This window comes from Pseudophryne corroboree, chromosome 1 (genome assembly GCF_028390025.1).
Source record: "Pseudophryne corroboree isolate aPseCor3 chromosome 1, aPseCor3.hap2, whole genome shotgun sequence".
Taxonomy (NCBI): domain Eukaryota; kingdom Metazoa; phylum Chordata; class Amphibia; order Anura; family Myobatrachidae; genus Pseudophryne; species Pseudophryne corroboree.
The window spans coordinates 241,392,247-241,409,254 of record NC_086444.1 but is presented as its reverse complement, the minus strand read 5'-3'; the positions used below and the strand labels follow the sequence as shown (position 1 = coordinate 241,409,254).

The 17,008-nt window shown below is 47.6% G+C and overlaps 1 protein-coding gene across 7 annotated transcripts in view; it reads right to left on the bottom strand.

Moving 5' to 3' along the window:
* Positions 1-17,008, bottom strand: part of COMMD10 (COMM domain containing 10) — a 788,131-nt gene that overhangs the window by 624,383 nt on the left and 146,740 nt on the right. The window lies entirely within an intron of this gene.

Below are 17,008 nucleotides of genomic sequence, written 5' to 3'. Positions count from 1 at the left end.
TATTATAGTGATATGAACCATTCACCCTGTGAAATTTGGATTATAAATAATTATATTAACAATTATATTGGGATATATTGCTGTCTCCCACTCCGCTAAGATATAACATCAATGATAATAGTAATGAAATGTATAAAAGTATTACTCTGTAAGTTATTTGAATTTTAATTTTAATTTTGGTGTGTTATTTGGTTGAATTAGTCTGTTTGGACATTCGTATTTAAGATTGTTTGATCTGTCTGTGGAACTGACTTTAATTCCACTTGCACACACGTTCACTAATGATCTGAACAGGTGCCTCTCAGGTGCCTGTACTAATGACCGTCCTAGGAGTTCTTTAAATATGAGGAACCAGCAGGATAGGTTCATTATAACCCTCTGAGGAAACGACCAGATTGTGCCGGTCGAGAAACGCGTCAGGGCTGCTATAGGATCCGACTACCTTCTATCCAACAACTTCCACCTTTTACGGACTTCACCGGTTCCAGCTATACTCCACTGTCGTGTAAAAATCTGCCCGATTTCAGCCTCCTGCACTGGTCCATTTTGAATCACGGGGACCGTGGCGGCTAGCTCACCTCAACTGTCGGGTCGGGATCTGCCCGAATAAAGCCACCCGCATTGGTCCCTCCTGCAAACAAGGGGACCGTGGCTGACAGCTTGTCTTTTTGGATCAACGGCACTTCGACCTGCCGCGGCACTGCCAGGTGATCCGTTGGAGCAGTGAGCAGTCACGAGCTGGACACGATCTAAGTAAGGAGAGAACAGTGGACATAGTCGCTGGAACAAGCGGACACCTGAGCACTCGGGAGTGCTATATTCACAGTAAGGAAGCAATAAGCGTTAAATCCCTGTATGAGGATATACTTAACCAAACGGAACGGGTGCTTCGTCCATTGGAGGTAACTCACAGATATTTAATCTGTAATCAACAGTGCACTGACTTTGTATATACGTGATTTTCACTTTGAACAAATCAATACAAGTATGAGACTGTTATACGTATAACATCCAGATCTTCAGCATCTAAAACACCAGCTGCTTAAAATTTCTAGAATACTTCATATTGTCAATATACTAGCATATCAGTGCACTTTAATGTGTGGAATGTATGGAGTTGTAGTACGGAATTAGTTCTTAATCATAATCATTTTTATATTATCTTATTTTGTGATCACTGTTTTAATAAATTGTGAACTTTTGTTAAGTCTGCCTGCGCTCTCTTGTTTAGTTTTTTTGGTTCCAATTGTCTAGGGATTGCTAATACCCTATTCCTTTGGGAGCAGCGGGCAGCGTTTCAACATAGGCTCAGGGAGGCGCCTTTTCCCCGTTTTAGTTTCTCCCTGTTAAGTGACCTGCTCTGCAGGCACCAAATTACAAACTGAGCTCCAGTACCCGGAGTTGGGGTTATAGAGGAGGCCCGGCAATGCATCCTGGGAACAGTCAAAGCTTTAGCCTGTTGGTGCCTCTGGATCAAGATCCAACTCTACACCCCGATGTATTCCCTGTGGAACACAGTGTACCCCGCTGCAGAAAGCAGCTTAGGAATTCCTGCAACTGTAACTGTCTGTGCAGAGCTCTGCAGCAAAAGGAAAATAGGATTTTAATACCTACCGGTAAATCCTTTTCTCTTAGTGCGTGGAGGATGCTGAGGACTCCGTAAGGACCATGGGGTATAGACGGGCTCCGCAGGAGACATGGGCACACTATAAGACTTTGAATGGGTGTGCACTGGCTCCTCCCTCTATGCCCCTCCTCCAAACCTCAGTTAGAAACTGTGCCCAGAGGAGACAGACATTTCGAGGAAAGAATTTATTGTGTAAATACAGTGAGTGTCATACCAGCGCACACCACGAACATACCGTAAAACATGGCATTCAATAGAATACCAGCCAACGGCATGAAAAACAATATACAGCCACAAGCTGAGAAGATATGTAACACAACCTGTACATCAACACAACCAATAATAAGACACCGCCTGCCATGGCCTAAGCAACGTCAGTGATAGCCTGACAGAAAAGAAACACCACAAGAGTGTAACCATAACCAATAACTGCAGACACAGTATGCACAGGGACGGGCGCCCAGCATCCTCTATGGACTAAGAGAAAAGGATTTACCGGTAGGTATTAAAATCCTATTTTCTCAGACGTCCTAGAGGATGTTGGGGACTCCGTAAGGACCATGGGGTTAATACCAAAGCTCCAGACCGGGCGGGAGAGTGCAGGCGACTCTGCAGCACCGATTGAGCAAACAAAAGGTCCCCATCAGCCAGGGTATCAAACTTGTAGAGCATAGCAAAAGCGTTTGAACCCGACCAAGTAGCCGCACGGCAAAGTTGAACCGCCGAGATTCCTCGGGCATCCGCCCAAGAAGAGCCCATCTTCCTAGTAGAACGGGTCTCCACCGACTTCGGTAACGGCAATCCGTCTATACCCCATGGTCCTTACGGAGTCCCCAGCATCCTCTAGGACATCTGAGAAAAAAACATTCTCTCAGGTGATGGAGCACAACATAATACATCTTGTACCAGAGGCAGTGAGCGGCTTAATTCTCTAAATCAGTCACATTCCTAAAGCCTTTCCCCAGTCCTCTCTCCTAAACTTGCATATCACAACACTGCATGCCTCTGGTTCATGAATATGCACAGCTCACTGTGACAGAACGTGTACTATCATGTAGAGATAGAGCCTGTGCCATGTGCATGAGGAAGAGACCTTAATGTAGCTTTACAGCAACACAGATTAAAGCCACGGGCTAAAGTGGCTAGGAGTCCCTGTAGGATAAACAAATGAATCCACAAATGTATATTTCAGCCTTCTACCAAAAATATATGTACAGTATTTAACACTGTTCTACAGAAAAGGTGCTTACAGTAAATATAAACTAAAACACTGGTCAAATATGTAATTGTTGCCCCTAAAGCATCCATCAGGCCAGAACTGCTTTACTTTCCTGGTCTGTTTGAGTAGGTACAGATGTGCCCTCATACATCTAGCCACAATACGCCACACAGCAGAAGATGCCTGGTGCAAGTGATCTGACAGGTCCTGTGCAACTCAGCTTGTACCGGGTGTCTTTTTTTGCTGAAAATGTGATGCAGGAGACTGTGCTGATTAATATGATATGCGGCACTTGTATATCTGTGTGCGTCTAATACCGCTTTCAGACAGCAATAGGCGGGTCGCACCCGGGTGCTTAATGGGTGCGACCCACTTGAGCCCCTTTCAGAAAGGAGTACCCAGCCCGGCATATTGCCAGGTTGCTGATGTCAGCGGTGACGCGATTGGAGATCAGATGATCTCCAAGCTCCGCCCGTCCATACAGTGTGAACAGGAAACAGGTCGCATCAACCGAGAAACACGTTCACACCGCACAGCGACCCAGGTTGAAGCCGTATGCAACCCTGGTCGCTAGCAGTGTTGGAATGCTGGGTCGCTGGACCCGGGATATTTCCCCTAGGCCCTTTCAAACCGCAGAGCAACCAGGATTACTGCACGCTCATGTGCAATAACCCGGGTTACAAGCTGGCGGTCTGAATGGGGTATGAGTCTGTATATGAAGCACAAAAGGAACTTAACATGGAAAAAAGCTGCTGCTGCTGCATCGTAGCACTTTGTATGCTGACTCAGAGACTCCATCACACACAGATATACAAGTGTTACATATAAATTAATCAGCAGTCTCCTGGTGCGTCCTAGTCGCACCGTGTTGTGACTAAGTCACATTTTCAGCTTAAAGGACGCCCAAGGCTAGTAGAGTCTCACAGAATTTGGTGTGCCAAGTGGAACTGTTTGGCACGACTGCAGTAAAGATGTATGAGGACACTTCTGCAGTGGTTTTGTCACAGTTCAAAGAGGTTGGATAGAGATCAACACTATTTGAAACAGTAAGATGTGGTGAAATAGCACAGGGACACTGAAACCTTTCAGTGATGGCTGGAATTCAACTTTTCTCTTTTTTTTTATGTGTAAAATGAATTTGTCAATCTGAACCAAATAAATGTTATTTACCGATAATGTGACATATTGTGGGACCAGCTTTCATGGTCACCCAGTAAGGGTTTCTGTTATCATGCAGCCAACTCTCCAATGGGAAAAATTCCCAGTGACAGACACCACTGCTACAGAGATGGGGTTATCCAAGAAGGGAGCTACCATTAATCCTGAACCATAAGAGACACATCATAGTGTTGTGCTGGTAGTAAGAAGCTACAGGGTGGCATTATAAGGTTACATGATGGAACTATGAGGCCAACATTTACCCCTGAGGTAAGCAATGTGTGGCACTCCAGCTGTTGTGATACTACACAACTCATCATGCCCTGCCTAGCCTTGCTGTTAGGACATGCAAAAATAGGATTTTAATACCTACCGGTAAATCCTTTTCTCTTAGACCGTAGAGGATGCTGGGGATGCTTCAAGAAACATGGGGTATATATGGGATCCGCAGGAGACATGGGCCCTTTAAGACTTAAAAAGGGGTGTGAACTGGCTCCTCCCTCTATGCCCCTCCTCCAGACTCCAGTTATAGGAACTGTGCCCAGAGAGACGGACATTTTGAGGAAAAGGATTTATTTAATTAATTTAAACTAAGGTGAGATACATACCAGCTCACACCTCAAACACGCCGTACAACATGGCATTCAACAACAACGCATGCAACGGCATGACCAACATCAGCCACAGACTGACTGAACTTAACTCAACATGAGTGTAACCATTACCAAACTGCAGATACAGCCCGCACTGGGACGGGCGCCCAGCATCCTCTACGGACTAAGAGAAAAGGATTTATCGGTAGGTATTAAAATTTTAATTTCTCATACGTCCTAGAGGGTGCTGGGGATGCTTCAAGAACCATAGGGTTTATACCAAAGCTCTAGAACGGGCGGGAGAGTGCGGATGACTCTGCAGCACCGATTGACCAAACAAGAGGTCCTCCTCAGCCAGGGTATCAAACTTGTAAAACTTCACAAAGGTGTTTGAGCCCGACCAAGTAGCAGCTCGGCAAAGCTGTAATGCCGAGACCCCTCGGGCAGCCGCCCAGGATGAGCACACCTTTCTGGTAGAATGGGCTTTTACCGATTTTGGTACCGGCAATCCTGCCGTAGAATGAGCCTGCTGAATCGTATTACAGATCCAGCGCGCAATAGTCTGCTTGGAAGCAGGAGCCCCAATCTTGTTGGGAGCCCACAGGACAAACAGAGCCTCTGTTTTCCTAATCTGCGCCGTTCTGGCGACATAGATTTTGAAAGCACTGACCACATCGAGAGACTACGATTCCGCCAAGGCATCAGTAGCCACTGGCACCACAATAGGCTGGTTTACGTGGAATGATGAAACCTTTTTTGGTAGAAATTGCTGACGAGTTCTCAACTCCGCTCTATCAGCATGGAAGATTAAATAGGGGTTTTTGTGAGACAAAGCCGCCAACATGACTACTTTCCAAGTAAGGAATTTTAACTCAACCTTACGTAAAGGTTCAAACCAATGAGATTGCAGGAACTGCAATACCACAGTAAGATGCCACGGTGCCACAGGGGGCACAAATGGAGGTTGGATGTGTAGCACGCCTTTCACGAAGGTCTGAACTTCTGGAAGGGAGGCCAATTCTTTCTGAAAGAAGATTGATAAGGCCGAAATTTGTACTTTAATAGAGCCTCACTTTAGGCCCGCATCCACACCCGCTTGCAAAAAAATGGAGCAAACGCCCCAGCTGAAATTCTTCCGTAGGAGCCTTCTTGGATTCACATCAAGACACATATTTCCTCCAAATATGGTGGTAATGCTTTGCCGTTACTTCTTTTCTAGCCTAAAGAAGTGTGGGAATGACTTCACTGGGAATACCCTTTCGGGCTGGGATTTGGCGTTCAACCGCCATGACGTCAAACGCAGCCGCAGTAAGTCTTGACACACGCACGGTCCTTGTTGTAACAGGTCCTCCCAAAGAGGAAGAGGCCAGGGATCTTCTATGAGCAACTCCTGAAAATCTGGATACCAGGCCCTCTTTGGCCAATCCAGAACAATGAGTATCGCCTGAACCCTTGTTCTTCTTACAATCTTTATCACCTTCGGAATGAGTGGAAGTGGAGGGAACACATAGACCGACGGAAACACCCACGGTGTCACTAGGGCGTCCTCGACCTGGAACAATATCGCTGAAGTTTCTTGTTGAGGCGGGACGCCATCATGTCTATTTGAGGAATTCCCCAATGACTTGTCACTTCTGCAAAGACCTCTTGATGAAGACCCCACTCTCCTGGATGGAGATCGTGTCTGCTGAGGAAGTCTGCTTCCCAGTTGTCTACTCCTGGAATGAAGACTGCTGACAGAGCGCTTGCATGTCTCTCCGCCCAGCGAAGAACTTTCGTGGCCTCGGCCATCGCCGCTCTGCTCTTTGTTCCGCCATGGCGGTTTGTGTACGCCACTGCTGTTATGTTGTCTGACTGAATCAAGACGGGCAGACCGCGAAGAAGATGTTCCGCTTGCAGAATGCCGTTGTAAATGGCCCTTAATTCCAGAATGTTTATGTGCAGACAAGCTTCCTGGCTTGACCCTTTTCCCTGAAAGTTTCTCCCGTGTGACTGCTCCCCAACCTCGGAGACTTGCATCTGTGGTCACCAGGATCCAATCCTGAATCCCGAACCTTCGTCCCTCCAGAAGGTGAGAACTGTGCAGCCACCACAGAAGGGAGATCCTGGTCCTGGAAGATAGGATTATTTTCCGGTGCATGTCCAGGTGAGACCCGGACCACTTGTCCAACAGGTCCCACTGAAACACGCTGGCATGGAACCTGCCATACGGAATGGCCTCGTAAGCCGCCACCATCTTACCCAGCAACCGAGTGCATTGAAGAACCGACACTCTTGCCGGTTTCAGAATCTGTTTTGCCATGTTCTGTATTTCCAGAGCCTTTTCCACTGGAAGAAAAACTCTCTGTAATTCTGTATCCAGAATCATACCCAGGAACGACAGCCATGTCGTCGGAACCAACTGTGATTTTGGCAAGTTTAGGAGCCAACCATGTTGTTGCAGAATCGTCAGTGAGAGTGCAACATTTATCAGCAATTGCTCCTTGGATCTCGCCTTTATGAGGAGATCGTCCAAGTACGGGATAATTGTGATTGCCTGCTTGCGCAGGAGAACCATCATTTCCGCCATAACCTTGGTGAAAATCCTCGGAGCCGTGGACAGACCAAACGGCAACGTCTGAAATTGGTAATGACAATCCTGAACAGCAAACCTCAGGTATGCCTGATGTGGAGGATATATGGGAACGTGTAAGTAGGCATCCTTTATGCCGACCGACACCATAAAATCCCCCTCCTCCAGACTGGAGATCACTGCTTGGAGAGATTCCATCTTGAATTTAAATTTTTTTAGAAAGAAATTGAGGGATTTTAGGTTCAGAATCAGTCTGACTGAGCCATCCGGCTTCGGGACCACGAACAGACTCGAATAAAAACCCTCCCCCTGTTGTGACGGGGGTACTGTGACAATGACTTGATTTTGACACAGCTTTAGTATTGCAGCGCATACTACCTCCCTTTCTAGAAGAGAAGCTGGCAAGGCCGATTTGAAAAATCGGTGAGGGGGCACGTCTTGAAACTTTAATTTGTACCCCATGGTTACTATTTCTAATATCCAAGGATCCAGGTCCGAGTGCACCCAGACCTGACTGAAGAGTTTGAGACGTGTCCCCCACCGGTGCGGACTCCCGCAGAGGAGCCCCAGCGTCATGTGGTGGATTTGGTAGAAGCCGGAGAGGACTTCTGCTCTTGGGAACTTGCCACAGCCTGTGACCTTTTTACCTTTCCTCTTCCTCTCGCAACAAGGAAGTAGGACCCTCGTCCTTTTTTGAATTTATTGGGCCGAAAGGACCTCATCTGATAGTGGGGCGTTTTCTTTTGTTGTGCAGGAACATAAGGTAAAAATGATGACTTACCCGCGGTAGCCGTAGACACCAGGTCAGTGAGGCCATCACCAAACAAGACACTACCGTTAAACGGTAGAGACTCCATAGTCTTCTTAGAGTCAGCATCAGCATTCTATTGATGAATCCGCAATGCCCTCCTAGCTGAGACTGCCATGGCATTGGCCCTTGATCCCAAAAGGCCAATATCCCTTGCAGCTTCTTTTAAATATGCTGCAACGTCCCTGTTATGACCCAGAGTCAAAAGCACGCTATCCCTGTCCAGGGTATCTATCTCAGATGACAAGTTGTCTGCCCACTTTTCAATAGCGCTACTCACCCATGCCGAAGCAGCGGCAGGCCTGAGTAGCGAACCTGTAGTGACATAAATGGATTTTAGTGTATTTTCCTGCTTACGATCCGCAGGATCCTTTAGGGCTGCCGTGTCAGGAGACGGAAGCATCACCTTTTTGGACAGACAGACGCGATAGAGCTTTGTCCACAGTGGGGCTTGACTCCCACTTTTCCCTGTCCCCAGAGGGGAACGGATATGCCACTGGAATTCTTTTGGGAACCTGTACCTTCTTGTCAGGATTTTCCCAAGCCTTTTCAAAAAGAGCGTTCAGTTCATGAGAGGGAGGAAACGTTACCTCAGGTTTCTTTCCTTTAAACATACATACCCTTGTATCAGGAACAGCAGGGTGCTCTGTGATATGCAAAACTTCTTTTATCGCCACAATCATGTACTGAATGCTCTTAGCCAGTTTAGGATTTAATCTGGCATCACTATAGTCGACACTGGAATCAGAGTCCGTGTCGGTATCTGCTATTTGGGTAAATGCACGTTTCTGTGACCCTGAAGGGGTCTGAGCTTGTGACAATGCATCCTCCATGGATTTCCTCCATGTCTGGTTCTTAGACTCAGATTTCTCTAATCTCTTAGTCAACCGAGCCACATTTGCATTCAAAACACTCAACATGTTTACCCAATCAGCCGTCGGCGGTGCCGACACGGTCACTCCCACAATCTTTTCTGTCCCCACTCCAGCCTCCTCCTGGGAAGAGCACTCAGCCTCAGACATGTCGACACACACGTACCGACACCCACAACCACACTGGGGTTACAGGAGACAGACACACAGCAAAGCCTAATAGAGAAACACAGAGGGAGTTCTGCCAGCTCACAACCAAGCGCCCGTCCCGGTTCTGAAGCGAGTAATATACTGCCCAGACCTGTTAGCGCTTTTAATTTCAACAAAATTGCACCAAATCTTTTGCGCCCCCCCCCCATTTTGCACCCTGTTACTTGCACAGTAGTGTGGGAGGCCAGGCTCAGCGTCTCTGCAGCTTCTGTAAAGAGAAAATTACGCTGGTCAGAGCTGTACTAAGCCATGCCCCCTTAATGGCGCTCTTCAGTCCCGCTTAATTTCACATATTTATACTGGCGGGGGTCTGTATTTAGTGCCCAGGCACTATATACACTCTTGCCAGTCGCTATATAAGGATTTATGCTGCCCAGGGTGCCCCCCCTGCACCCTGCACTCTGCAGTGCCGTTATGTATGTGGGAGCATGGCGCGCAGCGCGGTACCACAAACGCAGTCTTCTGCCGTCACTGAAGTCTTCTGATCTTCTTCTACTCACCTGGCTTCTGACTTCTGGCTCTGCAAGGGGGTTGACGGCGCGGCTCCAGGAACGAGCATCTAGGCGTACCTAGCGATCAGACCCTCTGGAGCTAATGGTGTCCAGTAGCCTAAGAAGCAGAGCCCTGAAACTCACAGAAGTAGGGCTGCCAGCAGGTCTCCCTGAAAATAATAAACCTAACAAAAGTCTTTTTTTCTGAGAAACTCTGGAGAGCTCCTCAGTGTGCATCCAGTCTCACTGGGCACAGAATCTAACTGGAGTCTGGAGGAGGGGCATAGAGGAAGGAGCCAGTTCACACCCCTTTTAAAGTCTTAAAGTGCCCATGTTTCCTGCGGATCCCGTCTATACCCCATGGTTCTTGAAGCATCCCCAGCATCCTCTAGGACGTATGAGAAAACAATGTAAGGGCATTTTGGGATGTGTAGTTCCACAGAGGTAATCTGTGTCAGGGTCAAGACATATTAAGGCTATGCATTCTTATGGGTGTACTACAGTATGCCGATGCTTAGGATCCCGGCCGTCGGTATACCGGCAGCAGGGCGAGCGCAAAAGAGCCCCTTACGGGCACGGTGGCACGCTACCGTATTTATTCTCCCTCCACGGTTGTTGTGGACACCCCAAGAGGGAAAATAGTTGTCTGTATGCCGGCTGTTGGTATTCTGGCGCCGGTATGCTGAGTGCCAGGATCCCGACAACCAGCATATCAAGTGCCTCCCCTTTCTCATAGCATAATGGGGTTATACATATGGTGCCAGGTGTCTATTTTTAAACTGAATAGTCAGATGTTGTATTTTCTGCAGTACAACACTGATAAATGACTAGATAATGGGAGAACATGTGCTTTCCATTAAGAGATCTGTATTAAATAACCATTTCAGTGAATTATGATACTAAGGGGGTGATTACATTGTTTTGAGCATCTATTTTTCTCATCTAAACAGGCAGTTTAGATGTCCAAAGAACAGACAAAATTCAGTTGTTTTTGGTCGCCCAAGCATATCGTGGATATTGTCCCAAATAGACAGGGTTTAACCACATAAAACAGCTAAACCCATCTCAAGTCCTGCTTTGGGTGTAAAAAGCAGACTTACAGCACATTTCTTCTCACACCTCAGGAGGATGTGAGAAAAATGTGTCTGCCAACTAAATTGCTCCATTGGTTGCCTATTAGTTGTGATGTCCATTGTAAACAACTGAATCGCCCCTTAAAACTCTAACTGTATATATATATATTCTTTATATAGTTTTCCCAGCATGCAGGATAACTTTTTTTACACTGACATGGCAACCGCAGAGGTTTAAAAAAATTTAAACATGGAGGAAATAATAAGATTTTACTTACCGATAAATCTATTTCTCGGAGTCCGTAGTGGATGCTGGGGTTCCTGAAAGGACCATGGGGAATAGCGGCTCCGCAGGAGACAGGGCACAAAAAGTAAAGCTTTTTCAGATCAGGTGGTGTGCACTGGCTCCTCCCCCTATGACCCTCCTCCAGACTCCAGTTAGGTACTGTGCCCGGACGAGCGTACACAATAAGGGAGGATTTTGAATCCCGGGTAAGACTCATACCAGCCACACCAATCACACCGTACAACCTGTGATCTAAACCCAGTTAACAGTATGATAACAGCGGAGCCTCTGAAAGATGGCTTCCTTCAACAATAACCCGAATTAGTTAACAATAACTATGTACAATTTATGCAGATAATCCGCACTTGGGATGGGCGCCCAGCATCCACTACGGACTCCGAGAAATAGATTTATCGGTAAGTAAAATCTTATTTTCTCTATCGTCCTAGTGGATGCTGGGGTTCCTGAAAGGACCATGGGGATTATACCAAAGCTCCCAAACGGGCGGGAGAGTGCGGATGACTCTGCAGCACCGAATGAGAGAACTCCAGGTCCTCCTTAGCCAGAGTATCAAATTTGTAAAATTTTACAAACGTGTTCTCCCCTGACCACGTAGCTGCTCGGCAAAGTTGTAATGCCGAGACCCCTCGGGCAGCCGCCCAAGATGAGCCCACCTTCCTTGTGGAGTGGGCCTTTACAGATTTAGGCTGTGGCAGGCCTGCCACAGAATGTGCAAGTTGGATTGTGCTACAGATCCAACGAGCAATCGTCTGCTTAGACGCAGGAGCACCCATCTTGTTGGGTGCATACAATATAAACAACGAGTCAGATTTTCTGACTCCAGCTGTCCTTGCAATATATATTTTTAATGCTCTGACAACGTCCAGTAACTTGGAGTCCTCCAAGTCACTTGTAGCCGCAGGCACTACAATAGGCTGGTTCAGATGAAATGCTGACACCACCTTAGGGAGAAAATGCGGACGAGTCCGCAGTTCTGCCCTGTCCGAATGGAAAATCAGATATGGGCTTTTGTAAGATAAAGCTGCCAATTCTGATACTCTCCTGGCAGAAGCCAGGGCTAGAAGCATGGTCACTTTCCAAGTGAGATATTTCAAATCCACCTTATTTAGTGGTTCAAACCAATGAGATTTTAGAAAGTCCAAAACCACATTGAGATCCCACGGTGCCACTGGAGGCACCACAGGAGGCTGTATATGCAGCACTCCCTTAACAAAGGTCTGGACTTCAGGGACTGAAGCCAATTCTTTTTGAAAGAAAATCGACAGGGCCGAAATTTGAACCTTAATAGATCCCAATTTGAGACCCATAGACAATCCTGATTGCAGGAAATGTAGGAATCGACCCAGTTGAAATTCCTCCGTCGGAGCACTCCGATCTTCGCACCACGCAACATATTTTCGCCAAATTCGGTGATAATGTTGCACGGTTACTTCCTTCCTTGCTTTAATCAAAGTAGGAATGACTTCTTCCGGCATGCCTTTTTCCTTTAGGATCCGGCGTTCAACCGCCATGCCGTCAAACGCAGCCGCGGTAAGTCTTGAAACAGACAGGGACCCTGCTGAAGCAAGTCCCTCCTTAGAGGTAGAGGCCACGGATCTTCCGTGATCATCTCTTGAAGTTCCGGGTACCAAGTCCTTCTTGGCCAATCCGGAACCACTAGTATCGTTCTTACGCCTCTTTGCCGTATAATTCTCAATACTTTTGGTATGAGAGGCAGAGGAGGAAACACATACACCGACTGGTACACCCAAGGCGTTACCAGCGCGTCCACAGCTATTGCCTGCGGATCTCTTGACCTGGCGCAATACCTGTCCAGTTTTTTGTTGAGGCGAGACGCCATCATGTCCACCATTGGTCTTTCCCAACGGGTTACCAGCATGTGGAAGACTTCTGGATGAAGTCCCCACTCTCCCGGGTGAAGATCGTGTCTGCTGAGGAAGTCTGCTTCCCAGTTGTCCACTCCCGGGATGAACACTGCTGACAGTGCTATCACATGATTCTCTGCCCAGCGAAGAATCCTTGCAGCTTCTGCCATTGCACTCCTGCTTCTTGTGCCGCCCTGTCTGTTCACATGGGCGACTGCCGTGATGTTGTCCGACTGGATCAACACCGGTTTTCCCTGAAGCAGAGGTTCTGCCTGGCTTAGAGCATTGTATATTGCTCTTAGTTCCAGAATGTTTATGTGAAGAGACGTTTCCAGGCTCGTCCATACTCCCTGGAAGTTTCTTCCTTGTGTGACTGCTCCCCAGCCTCTCAGGCTGGCGTCCGTGGTCACCAGGATCCAATCCTGTATGCCGAATCTGCGGCCCTCCAATAGATGAGGACTCTGCAACCACCACAGAAGAGACACCCTTGTCCTTGGAGACAGGGTTATCCGTAGGTGCATCTGAAGATGCGACCCTGACCATTTGTCCAACAGATCCCTTTGGAAAATTCTTGCGTGGAATCTGCCGAATGGAATTGCTTCGTAAGAAGCCACCATTTTTCCCAGGACTCTTGTGCATTGATGTACAGACACCTTTCCTGGTTTTAGGAGGTTCCTGACAAGCTCGGATAGCTCCTTGGCTTTTTCCTCCGGGAGAAAAACCTTTTTCTGAACCGTGTCCAGAATCATCCCTAGGAACAGCAGACGAGTTGTCGGCATTAACTGGGATTTTGGAATATTCAGAATCCACCCGTGCTGTTTTAGCACTTCTTGAGACAGTGCTAATCCCATCTCTAGCTGTTCTCTGGACCTCGCCCTTATTAGGAGATCGTCCAAGTATGGGATAATTAATATGCCTTTTCTTCGAAGAAGAATCATCATCTCGGCCATTACCTTTGTAAAGATCCGAGGTGCCGTGGACAATCCGAACGGCAGCGTCTGAAACTGATAGTGACAGTTTTGTACAACGAACCTGAGGTACCCCTGGTGTGAGGGGTAAATTGGAACGTGGAGATACGCATCCTTGATGTCCAAGGATACCATAAAGTCCCCCTCTTCCAGGTTCGCTATCACTGCTCTGAGTGACTCCATCTTGAACTTGAACTTCTTTATGTACAGGTTCAAGGACTTCAGATTTAGAATAGGCCTTACCGAGCCATCCGGCTTCGGTACCACAAAAAGAGTGGAATAATACCCCTTCCCTTGTTGTAGAAGAGGTACCTTGACTATCACCTGCTGAGTGAATGGCTTCCAAAACCGTCTCCCTTTCGGAGGGGGACGTTGGTAAAGCAGACTTCAGGAAACGGCGAGGTGGATCTGTCTCTAATTCCAACCTGTACCCTTGAGATATTATCTGCAGGATCCAGGGATCTACCTGCGAGTGAGCCCACTGCGCGCTGTAATTTTTGAGACGACCGCCCACCGTCCCCGAGTCCGCTTGAGAAGCCCCAGCGTCATGCTGAGGCTTTTGTAGAAGCCGGGGAGGGCTTCTGTTCCTGGGAAGGAGCTGCGTGTTGCTGTCTCTTACCTCGACCTCTGCCTCGTGGCAGATATGAATAGCCCTTTGCTCTCTTATTTTTAAAGGAACGAAAGGGCTGCGGTTGAAAAGTCGGTGCCTTTTTCTGTTGGGGAGTGACTTGAGGTAGAAAGGTGGATTTCCCGGCTGTAGCCGTGGCCACCAAATCTGATAGACCGACTCCAAATAACTCCTCCCCTTTATACGGCAAAACTTTCATATGCCGTTTTGAATCCGCATCGCCTGTCCACTGTCGCGTCCATAAAGCTCTTCTAGCCGAAATGGACATAGCACTTACCCGTGATGCCAGTGTGCAGATATCCCTCTGTGCATCACGCATATAAAGAAATGCATCCTTTATTTGTTCTAACGACAGTAAAATATTGTCCCTGTCCAGGGTATCAATATTTTCAATCAGGGACTCTGACCAAACTACCCCAGCACTGCCCATCCAGGCAGTCGCTACAGCTGGTCGTAGTATAACACCTGCATGTGTGTATATACTTTTTTGGATATTTTCCATCCTCCTATCTGATGGATCTTTAAGTGCGGCCGTCTCAGGAGAGGGTAACGCCACTTGTTTAGATAAGCGTGTTAGCGCCTTGTCCACCCTAGGAGGTGTTTCCCAGCGCTCCCTAACCTCTGGCGGGAAAGGGTATAATGCCAATAATTTCTTTGAAATTATCAGCTTTTTATCAGGGGCAACCCACGCTTCATTACACACGTCATTTAATTCTTCTGATTCAGGAAAAACTATAGGTAGTTTTTTCATACCCCACATAATACCCTGTTTAGTGGTACCTGTAGTATCAGCTAAATGTAACGCCTCCTTCATTGCCAAAATCATATAACGTGTGGCCCTACTGGAAAATACGGTTGAATCGTCACCGTCACCACTGGAGTCAGTGCCTGCGTCTGGGTCTGTGTCGACCGACTGAGGCAAAGGGCGTTTCACAGCCCCTGACGGTGTTTGAGTCGCCTGGACAGGCACTAATTGATTGTCCGGCCGCCTCATGTCGTCAAACGACTGCTTTAGCCTGTTGACACTATCCCGTAGTTCCATAAATAAAGGCATCCATTCTGGTGTCGACTCCCTAGGGGGTGACATCCTCATATTTGGCAATTGCTCCGCCTCCACACCAATATCGTCCTCATACATGTCGACACACACGTACCGACACACAGCAGACACACAGGGAATGCTCCTAACGAAGACAGGACCCACTAGCCCTTTGGGGAGACAGAGGGAGAGTTTGCCAGCACACACCAAAAGCGCTATATATATATCAGGGATAGCCTTATAATAAGTGCTCCCTTATAGCTGCTTTGTTATATCAAAATATCGCCATAAATTTGCCCCCCCCCCTCTCTGTTTTACCCTGTTTCTGTAGTGCAGTGCAGGGGAGAGACTTGGGAGCCGTCCTGACCAGCGGAGCTGTGAGAGGAAATGGCGCCGTGTGCTGAGGAGATAGGCCCCGCCCCTTTTCTGGCGGGCTCGTCTCCCGCTATTTAGAAAAATCAGGCAGGGGTTAAATATCTCCATATAGCCTCTAGGGGCTATATGTGAGGTATTTTTAGCCTTTATAGGTATTCATTTGCCTCCCAGGGCGCCCCCCTCCCAGCGCCCTGCACCCTCAGTGACTGCTGTGTGAAGTGTGCTGAGAGGAAAATGGCGCACAGCTGCAGTGCTGTGCGCTACCTTTAGAAGACTGCAGGAGTCTTCAGCCGCCGATTCTGGACCTCTTCTGACTTCAGCATCTGCAAGGGGGCCGGCGGCGCGGCTCCGGTGACCATCCAGGCTGTACCTGTGATCGTCCCTCTGGAGCTTGATGTCCAGTAGCCAAGAAGCCAATCCATCCTGCACGCAGGTGAGTTGACTCCTTCTCCCCTCAGTCCCTCGCTGCAGTGATCCTGTTGCCAGCAGGAATCACTGTAAAATAAAAAACCTAGCTAAACTTTTTCTAAGCAGCTCTTTAGGAGAGCCACCTAGATTGCACCCTTCTCGGCCGGGCACAAAAATCTAACTGGAGTCTGGAGGAGGGTCATAGGGGGAGGAGCCAGTGCACACCACCTGATCTGAAAAAGCTTTACTTTTTGTGCCCTGTCTCCTGCGGAGCCGCTATTCCCCATGGTCCTTTCAGGAACCCCAGCATCCACTAGGACGATAGAGAAATTTGATTAAGAAATGCTAATTGGTATAATCCGTTGGACCAGAATCTTTCTAGACCAACACCCTCACGTAAGGCAATTTCTATTCATTATACATTTATAAGTGAGGACCTAGCTCAAGACTTGGCCAGTTAGGGGATGCGTTAATTGTTGACACAATTCTCAACACACACTGCTGACTGATAGTACTTATAATGAGCTTTTCTTTTTCTTTTTTCTTTAATGTTAACATATTTGTCCCCCCCACAGATGGTATAAATTGGGTTTATTCAATTCTCATGCTTGCCCTACATGTGACAGGGAGGAGATAAAAACTCCGGAGTATACTGGAGTATGACAGGTGAGGCTCTGCCTTCCTGCAGACACATCACATATAGATTGTAAGCTTGCGAGCAGGGCCTTCCTACCTCTGTCTGTCTGTTTTTTACCCAGTTTTGTTCTAATTGTAAAGCGCAGCGGAATATGCTGC